Consider the following 10,216-nt stretch of genomic DNA (forward strand, 5'->3'; position numbering starts at 1 on the left):
AAGAACATGAGGCGATACCTGCAGAAGGTTGTCAGACGGTACTATAATGGTCAAAACAAACATTCTAACTTTGCTTGAACATAGTGTAGCAAAATCAACGCAAAACGCAATAGACATTTCTCCTTCCACTCACCATGTTTCACCAGTACGCATTGAGTCTAGACTAATCAAGATATTTAACATTTGGGTTAGAAACTCTTCGAAATCTAGTGCGATACAGATGCAGGCAGTTTACATTATTCTGTATACAAGATACACTACATTGTGTAAGATATATTATTTCACATGTATTGCGCAGTGGGGTACATTATTGCACAGGATAAAGAATAAATTATTGTACAGCATCAGTAACGATAATACATCCTGCAGTGGGTGCGATTCATGGTCCAGCATAGATGTTAGTTTTGCCAGGATCCGCCCGTCGCCCACCTCCCGTCCTGAGTCCAGAGAACAGCCTAGGACTGAGCTAGATTTCCTGATGACCTTGCCCAACCTCTTCCTCTCCCTCTCAGTGATGCTGCTGCTCCAGCAGACCACACCATACAGAATGGCTGATGCCACCACTGAGTCATAGAAAGTCTTTAGGAGGGCCACCTGCACTCCAAAAGACCTCAATGTGCTAAGAAGGTAGAGCCTGCACTGACCTTTCCTGTACAGTGTGTCTGTATTGTGAGTCCAGTCCAGGTGAACACCCAGGTACTTGTAAGAGACCACTCTCTCAATGTACATTCCCTGGATGTTCACCAGTGAGGGGACGGACCGGTGTCTGCGGAAATCCACTACCATCTCCATGGTTTTCCCTGCATTGATGAGGTGATTTAGCCGACACCAGCCCACAAAGTCCTGCGGCAGTTTCCTGTACTCTGCATCTTTGTCACCATTGATCAGGCCGACAATAGCAGAGTCATCAGAAAATTTCAGCAGGACAAAGCCAACCGTGTTGTATCTAAATCATTTTTGTTGAAAGATCGCACGTACTGTACCACAATGTTAAACAATCTTGACAGAGAAGCAATACAGGGTCCTTGACCACTTGCACTGTACAGGGTTCGTAGCAGAAGTGGTAAAGCGCCTCTTCCACACCCAGTTCTTATACTGTTGTTCTTATACTGTATGTTTTATCTCCACTCACAATTCTTTGCGTGTTTTCTTTCGGCTAACTTCACGTACTGTAATTATGGCACCTTTCTAAATGGTTTGTCAAATTAGTGCTGCTATTCAGCGGACAGCTCTTTAGGGACAGCTCTTTAGATACCGCGCACAAAGTGCACCTAACAATTACATTCTTCTTGTCTTTATCTCTGACAAACTGAAAATAATGAGTGTATACATTACTCCAAACACTGTAAACAACCTACATCATCTCTCTATTCCCTCAGATTTCAAAAACAGACATGGACTTGGCCTCTTACATTTTAATGCCAGAAGCATTGTGCCAAATATGGATATACAGTGATCCCTCGCTACTTAGCGCCTCGCTTATCCGCCCACAGTTCATTGCGGATTTTTTGGGGGGAGAAAAAAATAATTATGTTGCAGAGAGATGTGCCAGATAGGCCAGTTATTTATAAATGCACTTGTCACTGGAACTCCTTGGAAGTCGAACTACTACTGCAGTACACATATTTACTTTAATCTTAATTGATTAAACATTATACAGTAAATGTACTGGTATGCCCTCTCTTTTGTGTGTCTAGTGACGTGTCTAATATGTTTAGCACTTCCACGGACGTCTGATTAGAGCGAGTAACAAGAAGATTACCGAACATGATTAAAACGCAGAGTTTACACTTTAAATTCCAATTTATTACAAAAAGCAAGAGGATCCCAAAGCTTGCTTTCATCTCTCCTGTGTCTCTCCTGTAACCGCCTGTGTGTGCTCAGCTCAGCACAGCACACACACACGTTACGAATGTGCTTGTAAGCACATTGATTGACAGCTTGGCCTCCGGGAGCCGATCATGTGACTCGTAGGCAAGCAACGAGCAAACACACACAAAGTGGGAACTACTGTTCAGTTTAGTGTATAAGGTTTAATCATTTAAGATTTAAGTAAATAAGTATACAGTACTGCAGTTATATTTGTCTTAAATAATGTGCATAGAATGAAGACTGGGGTCCCAATTAACCGCGAAAAAACGAGCGATCACTGTACTAAAAATTTGGTTCTCGAGAACCACTGCAGACAAAAGACAGTATAGTTATCTCAGCATCCTAGCTTAAACCAACCATTCCCGACACGGCTATTCATATTGCTGGTCACAATGTTTTAAGAAATGACCGGCAAGTCAGGGCTGGTGATGTTCTCAAGTACGTCTCAGAGCATATACATTGATCCTTATCACATGCCATTTCAATTCCCAGACAGTTTTAATTTTTAGCTGAAATTTTAATAGCCAAAGCACCCATTACTATAGTTGGACGTTATTGATCTCCCTCAGAAAGTGCTGATTTTGTCTTAAATTTATCAGACCTTCTCTCCAAATATGCATCCCATAAACTGATTCTCATGGGGGATCTGAATTTAGACTGGTTGACTGAGAAATCATCAAAATTAAAGTAAGCATGTGATTCTTTAAATCTTACACAAATAAATGACACCCCCACAAGAATTGGCTCAGCACACACAGGTAAAGGCACTCTTATTGACATCATTCTAACTAATGCACCTCACAACGACATCAGCGATCATTGCTGCATTGCTTGTGTCAGAAACACTAAAATGCAAAAATCAAAAAGCAAACGCTCTATTAAGCACTTTTCTATGCAAGCTTTTCTCAACAATTCATCTCGGGTGAACTGGCAACATGCATCTTTGATGCCCTGTGTTTATAATGCTCTGACCTGTTTCCACCAAAACTGTTGTGAATAACCTCGGAACCCGAGCGGATTCAGGACCCCATCCAGCCACACAAGGAAGTGGATTGATAATGAGAGTTTATTAACTGAAAACGCACGCCAGGCATGGAAACAAAAAAATGTCCCAAAAGTATCAAATCAAAGTCACAAAGTGCAAACCCAAAGTGTCTCGACAATTGTTACGGGTGGGGTCACTCAGGGGTCTTGCTCTCTGCTTTGTTTCTTTTTCCCTGTTTCCTGGCATCTTTTTTTTAGGTGTGCCCCAGCAGTCCACGAATTGGTCGGCTCCAGGAAGGCCCACGATTGGCTGCTGCTGATTGGCAGGTCGCACACCTGCCATATATTAAGATGAGATGGCAGACAACTTTCGTCCTCCTTCGCTTCCAACCAGCCACACATTTGTACCAATAGTCTTGAAACCGAGCAGTAGGGGTGAACCGCCGTTTTTGTTGTATATTTTCTTTCCTCCTGTTTTTGGAGCTAGGGAGGTAAGCTTATTGTCTTTTGGTTGTTTTGTTTGCTAGGTTAGTTTGGTTATTGCAGAGACAGATTGTTTTGTTTGTTGTTTTGGCCTTGGTTCACCCTGAGTTAGTTGCTCCACTCTTTTAGTAACCCTTTTGTAATGTAAATAAATGTATCTTTTGTTTTCCAAACCTGTGGGTTATCGGCTGGCTGCTTGGAAGTTGGGGAAGGCGGGGCCCATTACTCATGTTATGTCCTAGACCCCTAGACTGGGACGTAACACAATGAAGAACGCAGGATGAGAAAACAAAGAGACATAGCGAGGATGCTTGGAGTGTGGCGAAGCAATAACCCGGCAACAAGCTTTTCTGCGCCGGCCAGTTATATAGCCTTCTTGGTGGACTGTGAAGTGAGCCTAAAAGACATCCTTTATGACAAGGTGGACTGTGAACTCAGCCTACACAAAAAGCACAACTTAAAAGCAAAAAACACAACACAGAAAACACAACAAAAACATTCTTTCTGTCATTAATAAACATGTACCCTGGTTCACCAGAGGACTCGTCAAACTTCTGTTTGAGGGGGACAGAAAATGATCTTAAGCCAGAAAAACAAACTATATTCAAGACTGGCAACACTTTCTTAGAAATAAATGCACCTCCTTTGTTAGAAAATGTAAAACTTACTATATCTATCCCTAACTACTGAGACCTCAAATGACCATTCTAAATTCTGGAAAACAATCATAGAGCAATTTCTAATCTCTCAAGTCTTGCAAAATTATGAATTTGAGTCCCTGGCGTCTACCCAGCTTCACCAACTGCGTCCAACTAGTTCTTTATGATTCCGGCCAAAATAATAATCACAATTATTTTGGTCAATATTGAAATCACGATTATTAATCGCGATAATTCATCATAGAGGGTCTATTTAATTCCCTTTTTTAAACAAGCAGTATATAAACAAGGCTTCAAGGCTTGAGACTTACAAATAATAATAATAATAATAATAACAACGTAAACTAAATAAATAAAGTAATTAAATAATTAATGGCAAAAACTTGGCACACAGGACAAGACAGCTAACTTACTTGCTGACCGCAAACCATTGATAAAAATAAGCTTACTTCCCCCTAGCTGATTGTGCTTTCTGTTTTAGGCTAAATCCTCCTGGCGTGGCAAGGGGGCGGGGTCAACGGCCGCACATCTGATGGCCATTAACATGCATGAGGATGATCGCCGGGTTATTCCATGAGCCACTCCCCAGGGAAGCCACTAGGATTCCCAGCGTTTTGTATCCCGAGTATCTGCAGTCGTGCGTTCTTTTAGTTTGTACTTTGGCTTGTGCCTTTTTGCTTCGTTTGCTCATTCGCCTTTTGCTCCTTTGTATTTTGGACTCTTCCATGCTTGCCGTGCGATTTTCTGTTTATAAACCCTTGGCTCTTATTCTCTCGTGTCGGGGTCCTCCTCCCACTCGTGTCCCGGGGTTATTCCCAACAAGAACCAAGCCCATTATTTACATTTAAGCAAAATTGAATCAATTTGCTGTCAAAATGTCATTTTCGGTCATTTCAAACCGAATTTCTTCCAATGTTCTGCCAGTCGGATTTTTAAAAATGGGTTTCAATTGACAGCTAGCACTGTAAAAATCAGGAATCAGGTGAGAAATTCAACGCCATTTCACACAGTAAATAATATACTGTATTAGGTTGAGAGAATAAGAGGCTTTTGTCTTGCAGACGTGGGAAACATTGTCCTTTGATGGCAGTAATCGATTTGACTTGTAATCAAAAATACACTTTTTAAATGTTAATACCGCAGGAGATCAGCTTAATTAATCATGGCAGCCAATATCGTGATCGTGATTAAAACTCGATTAATTGTGCAGCCTTAAGTCCAACAATACACTCAACCCACTACTGTCTGGGTTTGGACCAAGACATCGTACTTACTAACTAACTAACTAACATTACTGCTAACACAACCACAGTCACTCTTAAGGTCCTCGATGAAATACAGTCAGCTTCTGTCTAGCCCTATTTATTGATCTTGCCTTTGACATGGTAGATCACCATCACATCCTAAATATTATTCAAACTATTGGCATCAGCCATCACTCATTAATGTGGTTTGAAAATTATTTACCTGAGAGTGTCCAGTCAGTTATGCTGGGCACAGATATATTAGATCCAATATCTTCAACATGATTTTATCTCTCTGCAGGACACCCTGTTCACGGCAAAACTTGTCCTCAACACAAACAATACTAAAATTATGCTCTTCAACCACCCCTCCACAGCCGACCTGTCTCCAGCCTTAGACGGCAGAGTAATTGAGTTGGTGGAGTCATATAAATATCAGGTACAGTGGACCCCCAGTTTAATACGTCCCTGGCTTGCGTTTTTTTCACCTCTCGATGTCGACCGCAGCGGGTTTTTTTTTTGGCCCCCCTTTACACCATGTTTTTCACATTACGATAAAGACTCTTCCCCAAACATGACGGTCAATGTGCGTGCGTGACTCTGCGAGTCGCTTCACGCTCATACGTCTAAACACGCGTCACTGCTATTGGTCGGCCTCACGACTCCCTAAGATACTGGTCTGCTATTGGTCGGCGTCACAGAAGCACGAAGATGCTGGTCTGCTATTGGACGGTGTCACGGATTCCAAAATGGCGGCACGTTAAAGCTTTGTTCACCTGTGAGCGCTTACAAAAACGTGTTTATAGTGCATTTTAGTGCTTAATTCGGACTTGAATTGGTCAGCCATGTGTCCCAACATTGTTAGTGATGTTAAAGAGAGTAGTCAGAAGTATTGATTCATATGGAAATTAAGCTGGAGATAATCAAGAAATACGAAGAAGGCTAAGCCAGCCTAGCCTAGGCTAGGCTCACTATGGAATATGGCCATAACAAGCTCGTCACTCATAAATCTTTTCTGTATTTTTTATTCATGATGTTAATTTTATACATGTATATTATATATAAGTAGCACTCACTATACTATTTTGATTCCAATTTTAATATGTATATTTAATTTTGATGTTTTTACCTGGGGTCTTACATGCATATTCTATTTAACATAGCTTTGGATTGCCCACCATGCGGCGAATTCTTGTCAGGATCCCAACCGCGATACGGATTAATTTCGCAAACCGGGAGCCCACTGTATTTGGTTGGATAAAGACTAAATTTCAAAAATATATACATTTTTCAATAAAACTTAAATTCCTATTAAGTTTTTTTTTATATATATCTAGTTTTTTTTTCTTTTCCTACGCAAACTCATCTTGTCAAATGCTTATTTTTATTGCAGCTCGACTATGGCGACACAATCTTTAGAATTGCATTTCTCAGTACCCTGGTAAAACTGGATCCTGTTTATCACTGTGTCCTGAGATTTATAACAAACTCAACCTTCAGAACCTAACCCACCATGTACTTTATACTCTCTCACAGGACTATCATTGCTCAATAATTGAAGGCTATCACACTGGAGTTACATGACTTATAAAGCTGTTTGTGGTACTCTCCCTTAATACATCTGCTCCATATTCACTACGGTTCAGTCTACTTTAAATCTCAGGTCAAATAGTTGGCTGCGTTTTGAGGTTCCCTCTATTAGGACTGAGCTAGGAGGGAAGAGTCTGTCCTATTTTTGTCCATGGACATGGAATGATCTGCAAGCTCACTTGAAACTAAGCTGTCATACCATTAGTTTATTTCAAACATGCTGTCTCCAACCTCCTTGTTACTTGATGTTCTTGTAAATAATTGACTGAGCTGCTGCTTCTATTAACAATTTTAATGTCATTAGTTATTTCTTGATTCTTATTATCATTATTATTCTTTTCTTTTTGTTATACTTTCCTCTTCCTCACCTTTCTGAATTTTTGTCAAATTCTGCTTTCTGTAACCTCTTCTCCAGAACATTCTTGCAAAAGAGATGTAAATCTCAATGGATCACTTCCTTGTGGAAAAAAAAAAATACAATCCTGAAACATTTTCAAATGAGACCAGCAGAAAAGTCGTCTGTGCTTCGACCGAAATGACTAGAGTAGCACTAACGTGATGCATGGACATAGAGAGCAATGCAATCTTGTCGTGTTTTTCAAAATTACGTGACCCACAGAAAGCCATACAGTCGCAAACGTGAAGGCAACTTTTCACTTTGTTGCTAACAAATGCTGTTTGACCGTCACTGATTGGTAATAGTAATTTGCGACTGATAATGTTCCCAATATGTTAGCAGGAACACAAATGAACATTCTGACACACGTATCATGCTTTGCCCATACTTTCAATTCAGCTTTCAATTTTGTTTATTTTCATATTAGTTTATTATAAAAGTACTGAAAAACATGCATCATTTTCAATTGTGCAACAGTTTTGCACATAATTTTTTGGCACTGCAATATCCTGTGAACTTGCATATTTTGTTCTACCTTTTTTATTATTCGGATTAATTTTATCTTTGTTTCATCTGATTTTATACATTTTAAGATTAAATTTATATTTAGCATCAAAGTGTAGCAGTTGTCCATGTGCTATTTTTAAGGGTAACGGCATTAAAACCTTACAAATTAAAAACCGTATAAATGTAAAAAAATAAAAATAAAAAAAACTTCATATCGTTTTATTTTGTTCCGCAAACCAGAATGAAGTAGTATGATGACTCTTTGCATGACTATAGATTAAGACAGGAATAATTTTTAATCAAACCAAATCAAATAATTTTGAATTGAAAAATTATTCCGAACCGAATCGAAGGCACTGCTTCACAACGCCGAGGGAGGGAGGGATTACAGTACAGTACTGCCAGACTGTACGATGGTCTATCAACTGAGAGACGCCTCTGCTATTTGAGGATGATGTGGTGCTGTTGGATTCTTCAGGCCGTGGCCTCCAACCCTCACTGAAGCAGTTCGCAACCGAGTGTGAAGCGGCTGGGATGAAGATCAGTACCTCCAAATCTGAGACCATGGTCCTCAGAAGGAAAAGGATGGAATGTCCTCTCTGGGTAACTGATGAGGTCCTGCCCCAAGTGGAGGAGTTCAGCTATCTTGGGGTCTTGTTCTTGAGTGAGGGTAGGAAGGAACAAGAGATCGACAGTTGGATCGGTGCAGCATCTGCTATGATGCAGACTCTGTATCAGTCTGTCATGGTGAAGAATGAGTTGAGTTGAAAGGTGAAGCTCTCTATTTACCAGATGGTCTACGTTCCTGCCCCCACCTATAGCCACGAGCTGTTGGTCGTGACCGAAAGAACGAGAAACGAGATCCCGGATACAAGTGGCCAAAATGAGTTTCCTCCGCAGGGTTTCCGGGCTCTCCCTTAAGGTGAGAAGCTCGGTCATCCACGAGGGACTCAGAGTCGAGCCACTGCTCCTCCACGTTGAGAGGAGCCAGTTGAGGTGGCTCAGGCATCTGGTTAGGATGCATCCCTCGGGAGGTTTTCTGGGCACACCCCACCGAGAGGAGGCCCTGGGAATGACCCAGGAGAGACTATTTCTCTCTGCAGGCCTGGGAATGCCTGGGGATCTTCCCGGAAGAGCTGGATGAAGTGGCAGGGGAGAGGGAAGTCTGGGATTCCTTGCTCAGGCTGCTGCCCCTGCGACCTGACTCCGGATAGATGGATGGAAAATCAAAAATGATCATGAATAGTGAGGATCTTTTTTTTCTTTGTGGGGGGGGGGGGGGGGGGGGGAGTGCTTGCTTTGTAAAGTGTTTTGTTTGTGGCAGAAGCTTGTAACATACAGCTTGTAACAACTTGTGATGCAACCTGGACCCATCGTCCGTGATGAGTTTCTGGGATTTTCTGAGCGCTTTGAGTATTTCAAGCATCATACTCTCTCCTCCAGGCAACCCAGCCAGAGGTGATCAGACCCCAGCTTGTGTCCAGGAAGCGCTACCCTACCCACGGATCTCATCTCCTGATCCACAGCCACAATGAGGCTGCCTCCGTAGCTTCCTTAATGGCCCTTTTCTAACTGGCCCCTGTGACGCACAGCATGATGTACACCCTGCAGAGTGACTGGCTTATGAACCCTCTGCATCCCACCTCAATGGGCTCACATCTTGCTCGTCACCCATTGAGCCGACATTCCTCCACCAGCTCGTGGTACTTAGCTCTCTTCCTCTTATGGGCCTCCTCAATGCGGTCTTCCCATGGGATGGTGACCTCCAGGAGCACGACCTGCTTGGAGGATGATGACATCAGCACCATGTATGGCCTTAGTGATATTTTAGACACATTTTATGGGAACATCAGTTGTTTCCCCAGCTCAACTTTCAGCTCCCAGTCTTGTGACATTGCTAGCAGGCCAGAGGAGAAGAAGAGGTCCTGCAGCAGCTGATGGTTCTTTTCCAGCTCTGACGAAGGTGATGTCCTTTCTCATCGGGTGAAGGTGCTTGCAGTGGGTGATTCCACTGCAGATGGCGTTTGCTATCACCTTCAGGATCTGGTCATGGCGCCAGTGGTACCACCCCTTACTCAGGCCCCTCGGACAGCAGCTCTAGATGTGCTCCAGTGTCCCTCTCTTCTGGCACAGAGCATTAAACTGGAGAATTAACCTTCGCCCAACAGAATAGATTAGACGAGTTTGGCAGTACATCATAAGACAACCCGAATCAGAAATTTCATGCACTGGGGCTCGGCTTTCCCCAGCTCAGTCCAAAGTGACTTTGGACTCTGCCGCCTGCTCCCATCTCGTCCAGGCCCCCTGCTGCAGCTTACCAACCATCCTGCTGGCTCGCTCTTTTCAGCTGCTGCTCCCACCTCTTCCTGGAGCAGTGCTCTCCTGTCCTTTCCCTTGTCATAGCGAGGCGTTGCACTGCTCCCCATGCCTGCTCTTCCCTGCGCCACCGTCCCCACCAGAGCCGTGCCGCAGCCGTGACT

The 10,216-nt window shown here is 42.7% G+C and overlaps 1 long non-coding RNA gene across 1 annotated transcript; it reads right to left on the minus strand.

Moving 5' to 3' along the window:
• Window positions 1–2,920: 2,920 nt before the first annotated feature.
• LOC148409145 (uncharacterized) lies at window positions 2,921–8,984 on the minus strand. The gene is made up of 2 exons (XR_015868649.1): window positions 3,514–8,984; window positions 2,921–3,192 (listed from the first exon to the last, which is right to left on the minus strand). It is a non-coding gene; the product is annotated as an uncharacterized LOC148409145 (long non-coding RNA).
• Between the last annotated feature and the right edge of the window lie 1,232 nt (window positions 8,985–10,216).

Source organism: Hippichthys cyanospilos, chromosome 18 (genome assembly GCF_059441005.1).
Source record: "Hippichthys cyanospilos isolate Australia breed blue-spotted pipefish chromosome 18, RoL_Hcya_1.0, whole genome shotgun sequence".
Taxonomy (NCBI): domain Eukaryota; kingdom Metazoa; phylum Chordata; class Actinopteri; order Syngnathiformes; family Syngnathidae; genus Hippichthys; species Hippichthys cyanospilos.